Source organism: Heterocephalus glaber, unplaced genomic scaffold (assembly GCF_053883595.1).
Source record: "Heterocephalus glaber isolate CG9 unplaced genomic scaffold, H.glaber_assembly_v1.0 deba00001569, whole genome shotgun sequence".
Lineage (NCBI taxonomy): Eukaryota > Metazoa > Chordata > Mammalia > Rodentia > Bathyergidae > Heterocephalus > Heterocephalus glaber.
Window position 1 is genome coordinate 638,216 of NW_028258354.1, and position 15,932 is coordinate 654,147.

Consider the following 15,932-nt stretch of genomic DNA (forward strand, 5'->3'; position numbering starts at 1 on the left):
CAAACACAAAGTTCTGTCAACTGCTATGCCTTGAGTAGTAACTTCTATTTTCTGAGACTCAGAAGTCTTAAATTTCTACCAGAAGCTGTGAAACTGGCTGGCTAAACTGTGCCTTTCAGTTCTTGACAGTTTTGTCAGAGGATGAAATGATGACAGAGAGATGGCTTTCTGAAACAAGTCCCACAAGGGTCTTCCATGGGTAAGGTTAGTGATTTGGTGGACTCACCTAACTCCTGTCATGACTCCCTTGTCCAAGGTTTGAGTAAGGGGGATAAGAGACTGTTCTTCTTATCTTACCTGTTAATAAGGCTGAAACCAGCAAGTAAGACTGAAACTCGACAAAAGAACAGTATTGAGTTGTTATTAACTCCTTTAGGTGGTAGGAAGAATGATGACGGACCTCTCAAGTCTAGCATAGGGCTTTGGGTGTAAGAAAATCATAGAAATTTTGTTAGATTAGCCAACAAGGAGCTATTTGGCTTGCAATGGAAAATAAATGTGCCAGAGTCTTTCAGTTGCAACTCCAACCAGCAAAAGTTGAAACTTCTTACTTCCAACTTTATAATGAGAAAAATTCAGAAAACTGAAACTAATGATTTGTTTTTTCTCTATAAGGAAACAGACATTGTAGGACAAAAATGCCTACCTGAAATATGTAGGGATGACATCCACAGAGTCACAGTTAAGATCTGCTTACCTGGAACAGAAGCTGTTGCAGCAATAAAGTAATAGGAGCATTTAAATTCTGATTTTGATAAATTCCTGGCATAGAGGGGGAGAAACTCTCCCAAGCAAAGGTGTTGCCAACATTGTTATGAAATGTACCTCAAAGAATTACCAGGTTTTCATATGAATATTTGAGAAATACCCCTCATGACTTCGACAAGTACTATAATGGGAAGTGTAATCATTATGTAGAATGCATTTCTTATGAAGGAAAATTCTTGAAGACTTTTGTCTCATTTTGAAGATACATATCCATCAACTCTATCACCTGGCACATACTTATCTTACCTAAGAGGCTAAGGTTAAAAAACACATATTAAAAAATATATAACAAGGAAATAGACTGGGACATTGCATCCTGAAAAATAGCATGGGTTAAGGAAGAAAGAAATATCATTGAAGAAAGAACATTAAAGGCCACAACCTGTTGGGAGCAATTCTACATAATTTTGGGGAAAATCATTTCACAATGAAAATTATGATTAGGTCTAGTTTTCCTGTCTACAGGACAGCTACAGCATATCTAGACACAACTCAATTTTTGCCTTGGGTTCACAGCTGAAACTCCAATGGCTCAGTGATGCTATGATGCTCCAGGTCAGGATTATGCCAGCTGAAAACATTTTGGAGAGGATCAAAAACATCATCTGCATAGTTCCTCATTGTTCTTGGATTATGACCACCACTGCCCTCTGAGTCACCATGAGTCACCTGTTACATTTGTTACTCCCATTGTACCAAAGAAAGGTGTGACAACTCAGAGCTTTTGTCTTTCCTGCCCAGAGCAGCACTGATCAGGCCCAAAGCTCAGCTCCTTCTTTAAATCTCATTTTCTGTCTTAATTCATTAGTTGGCCTTGTGCTGTCCTGGCTTACAGGAGGCTAAGACTCATTGCAGGAGTTCTAGTAACATCCCCTTTCCCTGTTCCCTACAATAGCCTAGGGACACAGGCCTAGTAAAAGGCCAAGACTTAATTGGAAGACTAGAAAACACTCTGCTTCCTCACATCATACCCCACACCATCAGGAATCCAGTATAATAGCAACAGAATTGAAGTTGAAAAAAGCCATTCATAATAGACTCTTTTCAAGGGTTCACATCTTACAAAACACAAACTCAAAAACTATGAAAGGAGACTAGAGGATATGGAAACTTCTGTCTCTTTATAGTTATAGTAATCATTATACACATCTAAACCTTTAGGAAACCTAACAAAAACCATACAACAAAGAGTTCTTTATCTCATTTCTTTTATGTTAGGTGGCTTTCCAAAAACTTTAAGTGTGACAAAAATACAATGAAAAGCAGTCCAAAAGCAGATAGCAAATATCAAAATCAGACACAGGACATAGATGTTGAAATTATTAGGTAAGCAATTTTAAATAACAGGTATGGTAAGAGGTATAATTGTAAAAGTTGACAATATTGGAGATATTGTAATGTAATCACAGAAATAAAAATTCTAAAAGTAAAAATTATACCTAAAATTAAAATCACTCTATTAGTAATAAGCAATGCTAATGATAAACCCATCATCAATCAACTGGACATGAATCATGAAAGAATCTGTGCACTTAAAAATAGGTTAATATAAACTTTATAGACTGAAATGCAAAGATGAAAAATAATTATATCTAATAAAGAAATATTTGAACTTCTACTGGCTGAGAATCTTCCAAAATTAATGACAGACATCAAATCACAAATCCAGGATACGGAGAACATATCATAGAATAAAGAGTAAATCAATTTACAAAAAAAAGAAAAAAAAAAGAAATCCAAAAAAATAAAATCACACAATTAAGCATATAATGTTTGAATTGTATGAAGTCAAAGAGAAAAAGAAAATATTGATGAAAGTCAGAAAGAGAAACCATTTAACATACAGAGCAACTTTCTGACATCTCACAGGAAATCATGAAAACAAGAAGAAATTATAATAAGATATTTAAAAAGTTGAAAGAGAAAAACACCAACCAAGAATTTTATATTCAGTGAAATTATCTTCTAGAAATAAAGGCAAAATACATATTGTATTGATCAGCTTTCTATTGTTGGGACAAAATACCTGACCCCTATAAATCAAAGCAGGAAAATCTTATTTTAGCTCATGGTTTCAAGGTTTCAGTCCATGTTTAATTGACTCCAAGGCAGAAATGCTGTGGTGGAAGGATGTGGCCTAGGAAAGCTTTTCAACTCATGGCAGTCAGGAAACAGACAGGGGCAGAGCTCAAGAAGGAGCCAGGGACCAGGTCCAGGCTCTAAATTCATACCTCATGACCTATTTCTTCTATCTAGGCCCTTCCTTCTAATAACCCATTCTTTTTTTTTTTTGTATTAAATTCCTTTATTGGTACATTGTAGGTATACAACACAATTACATTTCTCATTAGGAATTGTACTTTTATATAATGCATCTTGGTTCTTATTTTTTCCCCATTTCTAGCCCTCCCTTCATGCCCTCCACCCTTCCCTATTTACAAAGACTTTATTTCCATTTTTTCCATTTCTCAGCATCTTTCCTTTCCCTTCTTTCCTTTCCCCTGTGGCTCCCACTACCCCTACCCCTTTGGACCTTTTCTTCCTATTTTACATTTTCGATTATTCATTCTAATCATTGGTACATTTGAGGTATACAATATAATGACATTCATCATTGGAAATTTGCACCTTTACATAGTCTCTCTTGGTTCTTGGTTTTCACCCTTGCCCAACCCTCTCTTCCATCCCTCCAGCCCTGCCTATTTACAAAAATTTTGTTCCTATTTTTCCACTTTCTCATATTAATCCCATTCCCTTCTGTCCTTTCCGCTAGCCCTCCCACTTCCTTTCCCTTTGCCCCTTTTCTTCCTATTTCACATGACCTATTATACATTTAGTCCTTATTTACACTTTCAGTTTCTCACACCAGAGAAACTATTCAGTATTTACACATGTGTGTCCTATTTATTTCACTTAAGAGTATTGCCTCAACGTGCATCCACTTAGCTATAAATGTCTCTAGTTTCCATTTTTTATGGCTGAGTAGTACTCCGTTTTATAAAAAAAACATATTTTCTTTATCCAGTCTCCAGTTGATGGGCATTTGGGCTGTTTCCAAGTTTTAGCTATCATAAACTGTGCTGCTATGAACATGGGTGCACATATACCACTGTGGGATGATTCTTTTAATTCTTTGGGGAAGATCCCCAGCAGTGGAATAGCAGGGTCAAATGGGATTTCCAGTCCTAGTTCTTTGAGGTATCTCCATACTGATTTCCACAGTGGTTGCAGCAGTCTACACTCCCACCAGCAGTGGAGCAGGGTTCCTCTTTCCCCACAGCCCCGCCAGCATTAGTTATTGGTTGATTTCATGATAGCAGCCATTCTTTCTGGAGTGAAGTGGAATCTCAGTGTTGTTTTCATTTGCATCTCTCGAATGACCAGTGACATTGAATATTTTTTCATGTATTTATTTGCTATTTCTACTTCTTTGTCTGAGAAATGTCTGTTCATTTCAGATGCCCATTTTTTGGATTGGGTCTTTAAATTTGGGAGGTCTGATCTTTTTAAGTTCTTTATAGATTCGAGATAATAGACCTTTGTCTGAGGAAGAGTAGGTGAAGATTTTTTCCCACATTGTGGATTGTCTCTTCACACTGCTGGTGGTTTCTCTTGCTGTGCAGAAACTTTTTAATAAGAAGAGATCCCATTTGTTGATTGTTTGTGCTAGTTCCCGGGCAACTGAGGTTTTGTTCATAAAATCTTTTCCTACACTGATGTCTTCAAGAGTTCTACCTAACCTCTGTTCCAACTGGTTCAGAGTTTGTATTTTAATATTTAGATCTTTAATCCATTTTGATTTTAGTTTAGTGCATGGTGAGAGATACAGCTCTAGTTTTAATCTTTGGCAAGTTGAAGCCCAATTTTTCCAGCACCATTTATTAAAGAGGCTATCTTTCCTCCAGTGAGGGTGTTTGGCTCCTTTGTCGAAGATGAGATGGCTGAGTGTGTCTGGCATTGTTTCTGCATCTTCTAATCTGTTCCACTGGTCCTCAAGCCTGTTTCTTTGCCAATACCATGCTGTTTTTATCACAGTAGCTTTGTAGTAGAGTTGCAGGTTGGGGACTGTGATAGCCCCTGCCATGTCTCTGTTACCTAAAATTGCTTTTGCTATTCTGGGTCTCTTCTTGCTCCAAATGAATTTTTGGATTGTTTTCTTGAGGTCTATGAAGTATGCTCCTGGTATCTCAATTGGAATTCAATTAAATCTATATAGCAGTTTTGGAAGTATGGCCATTTTCACTATATTAATCCTTCCTACCCAGGAGCAGGGGATGTCTGTCCATTTTCTGATATCATCTTCAATCTCTCTTTTCAGAGTGCCATAGTTTCCAGAGAAGAGATCTTTGATTTCTTTCATTAGGATGATTCCTAGGTATTTCAGTTTTTTGGATGCTATTGTGAAAGGAATTATTTGCCCTATTTCTCTCTCAGTGAGTCTGTTATTGTTGTAGAGGAAAGCTGTTGATTTTTGGGTGTTGCCCTTGTAACCAGCTACTTGACTGAATTTGGTTATTAAGTCTAGAAGACTTTTGGTAGAGTTCTTGGGGCCTTCTATATAGAGTATCATGTCATCTGCAAATAATGACAATTTGACTTCTTCATTTCCTATCTTTATTCCTTTTATTTCTTTTTCTTGTCTAATTGCCGTGGCTAATGTTTTCAGAACCATATTGAACAAGAGTGGTGATAGTGGACATCCTTGTCTTGTTCCTGATGTTAGTGTGAAGGATTTCAGTTTTTGACCATTTAGTATGATATTGGCTGTTGGTTTTTCATAGATGGCTTCTATGAGTTTGAGGTAGAGACCATCTATTCCAATATTTTGTATGGTTTTATCATAAATACATGTTGGATTTTGTCAAATGCTTTTTCTGCATCTATGGAGATAATCATATGGTTTTTGTCCTTGGCTCTATTGATATAGTGTATTACATTAATCAATTTTCATATATTGAGCCATCCCTGCATCTCCGGGATGAATCCCACTTGATCAGGATGTATGATCTTCTTGATGATCTGCATTCTGTTTGCCAGTATCTTACTAAGGATTTTTGCATCTATGTTCATTAGTGAGATTGGCCTATAGTTCTCTTTTTTAGTTGGGTCTTTCTCTGCTTTAGGGATCAAGGTGATGCTTGCTTCCAGGAAGGAATTTGGGAGTATTGCTTCCCTTTCAATTTCATTGAAGAGTTTAAACAGTAGTGGCAGCAGTTCCTCTCTAAATGTCTTGTAGAATTCAGCAGTGAAGCCATCAGGGCCCGGGCTTTTCTTAGTTGATAAGTTTTTTATTATGTTTTCAATTTCTTTGGTTGATATTGGGTTGTTCAGAATTTTTAGGTCTTCTTTGTTCAACTTTGGTAATTCATGTGTATCTAGGAATCTGTCCATTTCTTCTGTGTTTTCAATCTTATTGGAGTATAGGTTCTGGAAGTAGGCATTGATGATCCTCTGGATTTCTGCTTGTCTGTTGTAATTTCACCCTTTTCATTCCTAATTGCATGGATTTGGGCCTTTTCTTTCCTTTTTCTCACAAGGTTGGCTAAAGGTTTATCAATTTTGTTGATTCTTTCAAAGAACCAATTCTTGGCTTCATTGATTTTTTGTATTGTTCTCTTAGTCTCCATTGCATTGATTTCTCCTCTGATCTTTATAATTTCCTCCCTTGTATGAGCTTTGGGGTTGTCCTGTTCTTCTTTTTCTAGAAGCTTGACGTTCAGCATCAGGTTGCTTAATTAGGCTTGGTCTGTTTTCCTAATATGTGTATTCACTGCTACGAATTTCCCTCGTAAGACTGCTTTCATTGTGTCCCATAGAATCTGATATGTTGTATTGTCATTGTCATTTAGTTGAAGGAACTGTCTGATTTCTTCTTTAATTTCCTCTGGGACCCATTGGTTATTCACAAGTGTGTTGTTCAATTTCCACGTGTGTATGAAATTTTTTGAGTTTCTTTTGCTATGGATCTCCAATTTCATCCCACTATGGTCTGATAATATACGGGGGATAACTTCAATTCCTTTGTACTTACTTAAACATGTTCTATGTGTGAGTATGTGGTCTATTTTGGAGAATGACTCATGTGCAGCTGAGAAGAATGTGTATTCTGATTTTGTGGGGTGGAAGACTCTGTAAACATCTGTTAAGTTCATTTGTTCAAGAGTTCCATTGAGTTCTAGTATTTCATTACTTATTTTTTGTCTAGTTGATCTATCTATTTGTGACAGTGGGGTGTGGAGGTCCCCCACTACAATTGTATTAGTGCAGATATGGCTTTTCATGTCCTTTAGTATTTGTTTTATATAGTTGGGTGCACTAGAGTTTGGTGCATAGATATTTATGATTGTCATCTCTTCCTCTTGGATTCTTCCCTTTACAAGGATGTAGTGTCCTTCTTCATCTCTCTTGATCAGCGTTGGTTTGAAATCTACTGGATCTGCAAAGAGGATAGCTACTCCTGCTTTTTTTCGAGTTTCTGTCTCATGCAGTATTGTTTTCCACCCTTTAACTTTCAGTCTATGAGTTTCCTTTTGAATTAAGTATGTTTCTTGTATGCAGCATATTGTTGGATTTTGCTTCTTGACCCATTCTGCCAGTCTATTTCTTTTGATTGGTGAATTGAGACTATTAACATTGATGGTTATAACTGAAACGTGTTGACTTGTCATTGCCATGACTTTTTCTTTTTGTTGGGTTCTCCCCCTTTACATTTAATTTCTTGTCATGCCAGATGGGTTCATTCTGTTTTGCTTCCTGGGGTTGTGATCCTCAATGTCTGTTCCTAGGATATTGTGTAAAATTCTTTGGAGTGCTGGTTTGGTATTCACAAAGTTCCTAAGGTGCTCTTGGTCATGAAAGTATGTTATTTCTCCATCCATTTTGAAAGATAGTTTTGCAGGGTACATCAATCTGGGTTGGAGACTGTTTTCTTTTAGGGCTTGGAATATGTCACTCCAAGCTCTTCTTGCCTTGATGGTTTGTGCTGAGAAGTCTGCTGTGATTCTGATGGGCTTTCCTTTGTATGTGATTTGTTTCTTTTCTCTAACTGCTTGTAGAACTTTGTTCTTCTGTTGTGTTTCTGGAAACTTAACAATTATATGTCTACGTGTAGATTTTTTTTTGATCATTGGCTATTTGGAGTCCTATATGCCTCACTTATCTGTATGTGAAGCTCTTTTCCCCTGCTTGGGAAGTTTTCTGCCATTATTGCTGTGAAGAGATTATTTATATCATCTCCACTCTCTCCTGTTTCTTCACTGACTTTGATCAGTCTTATGTTATTCTTCTTTGCATCATCTAGCAGCTGCTGGATTGATTTCTCATGTTCCCTTATAATTTTGAAGCCATTTTTATTTTCCTGGTCACTAATTGCAATCTTATCTTCTATATCTGAAATTTTGTCCTCACACTGGCTCATTCTGCTGTGTAGACTTTCAATGGAGTTTTTCATGTCCTTGAAATCTATTTGCATCTGTTTTATGGATTCCATTTGTTTTTTATGTTGGGATTTCATCATGTTCCTCAGCTCCTCTCTAGATTTATTAATCATGCCTTGCACTAGGGGCACAATTTCTCCTGTTATCTGAGAAATTATTTCTGATTTCATTTTTTCCAGATCCCCTTTTGTTGCCAGTTCAGTGGGTCCAGGTGGTTGAGTATCAGAGTGTTTCATCTCATTTCCCTTTGGGGTTGCTGTAGGTGATCTGGAAGTCTGGTTTTGAGACTTATGTGTTTTCTCATTTTGACTGGGGGAGGGGGCTGTTAGCGCCTGCATGGATTACCTCCTCTGAGCTGGGTGAGGTGGGACAGGGGCCTTGAACAGCAGTAGGGATGGTGACCCAAAAGCCCTTTCCTGTGGGCTGGGAGCAGCCAGAGGGATGGTGGCCAGGAAACCCCTTCCTCTGGACCAGGAGCAGTGGGATGGTGGCTAAGAAGCCCCTTCCCCTGGGCCAGGAGCAGTGGGACGGAAGGTGACCCAAAAGCCCTTTCTTCTGGGCTAGGAGTAGTGGGAGGGATGGTGACTGTGAAGCCCCTTCCTCTGGACCAGGAGCAGTGGGATGATGGCTCAGAACCCCCTACCTCTGGGCCAGGAACAGTGGGACTCAGTGCTTTGGTCTGGTGGTCTGGTGTCCTCTGCACCTTGGTAATGTGGAATCAGGTGGCTGACTGTCTGCAGTGGGGTCATTCGGTGTCTTCTGCATGACTCAGGACCTCGGTAGGGCATGCACAGACTTGCCTGTCTGCAGTGGGCTGATTCGGCATCTTCAGTGGGACTGGGGACCTCGGTAGTGTGGGGGCAGACCTTCCTCTAACAACCCATTCTGATATAAACTCATCAATGGGTTGACTCATGGATGAGATTAGCCCCTCACAATCCAATCATTTCTCTATGGGTCTCTTGATCCAGGGAAGAATATCAAGACTATCCAAGCAAGACTAATTTTCACAAGAAGTTACACAAAGAAATAAAATGAAGGGTTATATCCCTTATATCAATAAAAGTAAAACAATGAAGAAGACACAAGTAGAGATAAAAATACTATTTGCTATTTTATTTTAAAGTATCCAGAAGAGTACCATGTATTTAAAGAAATCATACCAACAGTGATGGGCAATATTGTATACAGACATGTGAAACAAATGACACAATTGTGGTTTGATTATCTGTTCCAAAACTTATGTTCAAATTTAATTGCCATTTCACAGATGTTTAGATGTGAAACTGTAAGAAGTTATTAGACACAGAAGATACCTCTTTCTGAATAAACTGATGCCATCATTAGAGTAATAGGTTAGGAGGGGCTTCGCTGTCAAGTGAGCTGTCTTTTGCACATGGAGCTCTCATGGGTGACCGTCCTCACTTTCCCTCTTGCAACATCTCTCAACTTAGGATGCTAATTGCCATATGAAGATGCAACCAGAATATCCTCACCAGATATTATCATCAGGACTTGTAAACCTCTACAGTTGTAAGAACTAAATCACTACTGCATAAATTGAGCACTCTGTGGTACTGTGTTATCGCAGCAGAAATTCGATCAAGTGACAATGTTACAAATGATAGGAGACAAGAATTGGGAATATTGTGTTATGAATTTCCATGCACCGCAGATGATGTGGCACGGTGTTATTTGAATATGGACTTTGATTAGCTTAAACTGTTTATTGTGATGTCGAAGACAAACACTACCACATTTTGATAAGGAAAAATAATTAGAAAAGAGGGAAAGTGGGACCAAATAAAATGATGAATTTGAAAATGTAGGTAGAAAAGGAGGAGTCCAAAAAAACATGTTGGCAGGACAATCCTCTAGGTAACCTTGAGCTCATCTATTACCTTCTCCATCTTTTCCTTGCTTGCAGATCTCAATGAAAACTTTCAACTTTCTGGAAACACAATATCCTGAGAGGACAAGGATCTTCCTTTGTCAACCCTGGACTTATACTTGCCCTTCCTAGAGAAAGCAATGTCTTGTGATAGGGAGGAAATTCCTAGGACATACAGGGTCATGTTCCTCTCTCCCCTGAAGCAGCATATCTTTCAAAGCTTTGCCCGGTTTGTTGTGTGAGGACTGAAGTACATGACCCAGTACAGACTGAATTTTGGAATCTCTCCGATATTGTACAAAATGGGCAACATGCAGACAAGAGTATCCATCCTGAGTACCTTTTTAAGTCTTGCCAGATTGGCTGACAATGGACTCAAGGCCTCTCCTGTCCCGTTTGTCTATCATCTATAAGTAATAAGCCCATTGCACATAACTTGTTCTATGTGAGTATGTTCTTTCTTACCACACTCATATATGTAGGTAACTGGCACACGGTGGACCTCAGGATCTAGCATCACAGGAGGCAGTGGGCATAAATATATGGATTCCTGTTACTTGTGTTTGGCATGGTGATGATTTTTCTACTCTCCTGAAAGTAGGAGTCTTATCTTTGGAAAGGTAGCTAGTGATTCTACCTTACAAAATCTAATGAGTAGAATACATTTACAAACATGGTAGATATTAATCCAAGGGCATAATACTGTAAGTCTTGGCAGATGTGAAAGGTATGAATACATTAATTAAAAGACAGAGGTTGTCACAAAGGGATTTTTTTTAAAACAATCTAGAAACTACTATAAATTATTGCCACTAAATCCATTTTATTTTTATTTTTAGAAGTATTTGAAAAGTGTATATTTTAACTGAGATAATTATATATATTTTTAGCATAGTGTGATGTTTCAATACATGTATACAATGTTTAATCATCAGACCAGTGTGATTAGCATATCCATTACTCAAACAGGTGTCACTTATTTGTGTCAGAGTAACTCTTCTTTACATATGTAGACATATAGGTCAAAAGTACAAATGGTGAAATTAATAAAATCAAAACTATAATTATTTTACACTATAATTGAGAAAAAGGACAATTATCAGGGATTAAAAATGGGAATTTATTATGATATAGGACCCATTCTCCAAGAAGTCCTTATAATCCTAAATGTTCACTGAACAACTGAGCTCAAAATATATTGGCCCAAACTGCATGAAATGAAAATAAATTTTAAAATTTACTATTTGAAATTATCATTCTTACCTGGTAAAATTTCAATATGATAGAGTCCCTCTACGGTAATTTGGCAATCTTGTACAGAGCTAAATCAAGTTTCTCTATATAATCCCCAAATCACACTTCTATTTATTTACCAATTGCTTGAAAACTCTTGTTTGCACAAGTAAGCCCTTATATGCAAATGACAAGTGGCTTTATTCACAATTGCAAAATAGGAACACAATGCAGATGTTCTTCAGTAAGTGAAGAGATCAATATATGTTGTATACTAATTAACAATAAATGAAACTATTAATTGCGTAGAGAAATAAATGATGATTGTCACATGTATATGGCAAAATAAAAATAGAGGTACAAGATCATATACTACATGATTCCATTTAGATTAAACTTTGGAAGAGACAAATTTATAGAGAAAAGAAACATAACTGTGGTTTCCAAGTCTTTGGTAGAGGGAATTATGCAATTATGGTCCTTGTAACTAGTTACAGTCTTGTGTTCAGCTCTGCAAAGCACCTGCATTTGAAAGCTTTTGTTCTGCAAGCTGTTCAGCAGAGGACTAACAACCTCCAGTTTACTCCTTTCTTCCTGTCCATGTCTCCAGGGGAAGCTGTGTGATTAAAGAACACAGCTCTCTACAGAAAGGAATTTCCCCAATCTTCTTCCTGGGTAATGATCAACACCACTACCACCAACAACACATAGATAGGGCATTATATTTGAACCTATATTGAAAGTTCAACATTCCCTCTTGTTGAATCCTGGGAATAGATAGGGCATTTTATATGAACCTGTTTTGAAAGTTCAAGATTCCTTCCTGTTGATTCCTGGAAATAATGTATCTTTTTTGCCTCTATCAGCAAATTCAGACCAATCTACTTGAGATGCCTTCTACCCTATAACGTCCTCACTGGGAGCTGCTATTGTTTAAGTGTGTAACCCAAAGCTCCTGTGTTGGAACTTTAACTCCTCAGTGCATTATCTGGGCCTACTGGGAGGTCTGTGGATCACAGGGGCAGGGCTGTCCTGAAAGAAAAAATGTCTTTGTGTAAGATCAATGCATGGTTAATACTTCCTTCCCCTTTGTTGTTTTCCACAAGAGCCTACTTACCCTTCCACTTTCTGTTATGAGTTGAAGTTGCATGAGTCCCTAACTGCTGCAGCCATCTGGTCTTGCAATTCCCTGCCTCCAGAAACATTAGCTAAAATAAACCTTTCTCCTTTATAGGTCAATCACCCAGCTTCAGTTATTCTGTTATCGTAGCCAAAAAATGGACTAAGAGTTCTAAGTGATTCAACTTAATTTTACTTAACATTTCCAAAAATATCACTGTCCCTCACTGAACTGACCTGAGGGTATGATGAGAAACACAAACAAACAAAACATATGAAATTATGGCTACTGGAATGGACACTCTGTACATGGTAATTGTGGGGGTAGAGGAAAACCTATGACCTAAGGCGAGAATACCTTAGGCCTCAGAAGGTATGAGAAGGATTATTTATGACATTTCTATTTAATAACTGTTCCAGAAGTCTTCCTCTTGAAGAAAACTTCCCATGCTGATCTCTCAAACTGCTTCACAAGCCTTACGCCTAACTGACTGTTGGGTATGCAATTCCTTGCCAAGGCATCTGTCGGTCTACCAGAGATGACAGGGAGCTACACCAACATATGCCTGGTCCCCCATTCAGCCATCCATACCCAGGCAAAAACACCTCCAGACACCCTCCTTGTTCTATTCAGAGTCACTGAATGCACAGACAATTGTACACAGTTGATGGCTTGAAGAACTAGACAGATTGCATTAAATACATTCAGCTAACGATCCAAAACATGTTACTGAACTGGGGTCCTAACTAAAATGCTCAGCTGGAAAGTGATGTTGGAGGCAATGCTCACCTATAATCTGAATGATTATGTATATTTGCTTCCCTTTCAAACTGTAAACTTTTTCTTTTCACCAGTGGAAATACAAACATGCAGTAGGGCAATTTATGGTGATTTCTCTGGTGACATAGTTTAAGGTAGTTTCTTTCTAATATACATTTTGTTTTTGAAAATATAGAGTACCTGGAGAGAACATTTATATAAAATAAAAATTGGTGAGCCTTTGGGAAATACTGTTCTTGAACCTCATATTCTCAAGAGAATTCTTCATTAACTTTAGATATTTTCATGAGGGTACAGAAAGCATAAACACTTTAAAAAGTCAGGATTGATTGATTTTATATGTTAGTGTGTGTAATCCATAGAAAAGGATTCAGCACACGAATAAGTAAATGACACTAAATGGAGGACTTGCAGTCTAACTGCAATCAATGAGGTAATGAAACCATTTCCAAGAGTGCCACTTACAGGTGAGATAAAAAGAGCCAAAGACTATGGCAGTAGAATGTGACTCATTGAGAGAGAGATGGATTTTATGTGTGCTCAGACCAATGTGATAGTAAAAGAGAAACACTGAGAGCAAGTGATTTTCTCCAGAGAAACATATGTCTGTATCTCTTTGGGGAAGATACATGATACATATGTTTGTCCCAGATACATGTTTGCACTTTAAACTTTTTTGGGCACGGTGCTTTAAGATGAAAATAAGTAACATTTGTAAAAGTTAAAGATAGTATTTTCTTCTAGATGTTTTATAACTTACATTTGTTCTATTTTTGCCATTAAAGCATTAATCTTTTCTTTCTTCAGCTTCTAGATTTTCATTTAGGGACAAAAGTTGAAAGAAGACCATGGAATCCTAGGATAATTTGGATTTGAAAAGCTTTTCTTTTGTAAATGTATCTGATATTCCATTAGCTAACAAAACTAAACTAATTGGATTCATAGTCCTAACTTCTAACATAAATCTTATTTTTTTACAGTGTAAGTTGGGGGATAGTTGATCTGCAATTGTTATAGTTGAACAAATGAATGTTTGCACATAATAAATTTCTAGTTTATATCCTTTAGATACAGACACTCCGACAATTGTTGTCATTATGGTAGTTTGTGTAAATGAGGCAAATTTTATAACAGATTGCTTCAAAATTATCTGAATTTGAAAGAAATGTCCAATAAAACTTACAGTGATATTTTCACTCATACGTGTCTCATTATTAACATTATTAGTGCACGTGGCCTTAACAACAGAACTTTACCCTTGTCTTTAAAGCAGTCATACATTTGCCCTTGATTTAATTTCTCTTTGAGCTGCCCTCTCTCCTAGGAATATCTCTTCGGATTTCTTTCTCCAAGAACTATTTTATAATCTAAATTTTCTTTTGTAAATTTCTCCAGATATTATTTGAAATAAATCCCCATTCCTTTCCTTCCTTCCTTCCTTCTTTCCTTTCTTCCTTTCTTTCCTCCTTCCTTCTTTCCTTCCTTCTTCTTCTATTTTTTTTAGTACTAGACATCAAGCCCAGGGCCTTCACTCTGAGCTACATCTGTAGAGCCTTTTATTATTTTTTATTTTGACACAGGGTCTCTCCAAGTAACTAAATTGCCAGGCTGGGCTCTGACCTCAGCCTTCCAGAGTGCTGAGATTACAAATGTGTGCCCCATGTCCATACAGTTTATGTGTATGCTTTCTTAATAATAATATATGTTTTGAAGGTTACAAACAATTATGTCGATATCTCCAAGGTAGAAATCATTGTCCTATAATGCCAAGCCCATCATGAAACCATAATTATTTTGTGTTTGATGACGAAGATAACAAGATAGGAAATTGTCTACAGAGATATCATTAATCTTAATATGACATCTGCGGTGTACTTGCAGTGCAAACTTAAATAATTTTTACTAATTTTGCTGCCTCACTGTGTACAGAATATGAAGAAGAATTACCTATTTGTTAGTATCTTAATATCTTTTTAAACATGTTAGCTGGACATTTGAATGTCCTTAGGGTAGGAAAAAGATGCCCATTTAAATTTGTGTGAATACTATTCTATGATTCATCATGCTTTTCAAATCTGCCAAATACTCATTTTTAGCCAGTGAATTAGAAATAGTTCATGCTTCAATATCTATAGATAACAAACCAAAAGATAACTAAAAGAACTAGAAGCATACTGAAAGAAAATTTAATATTGAACATTTTCCCCCTTATAATATTTACTTACTGATTTATGTATGTTTAAGCTTACTTAAACTTTTTCATTAAGCTCATCCTACCTCTGAAAGTCCTATATATATATATATGTATACCTATATATTTATTATATATATACATATATATTTCTATATATTTATAACATATACATTTAATATGTATGTATTTCTCTTTGTTTCTGCACCCTTTATCACACTATTCCCTTTACTTAGTCCATTCTCACAACTACCACCTTGGAAGAAAACTCCAGTAGCTCACTGCACCCATTGACATTATCAGACTCTTCTTTTACATTTGGTGCTGTGGCACAGCAGGGAAGAAGGGATATGACAACAGAGATTGAACAAGTGGAAATACTGTAAGAAGAATAAATGAAATGATAGCCAATGCTTGATTTTCACTTATCTGAAATTCAATCTCAGCCATGAAAGTAAATGAGTCAGAAATCAGGCATTTGAGTTTAAAGAGTTGACTAAAATGACAAAGGTG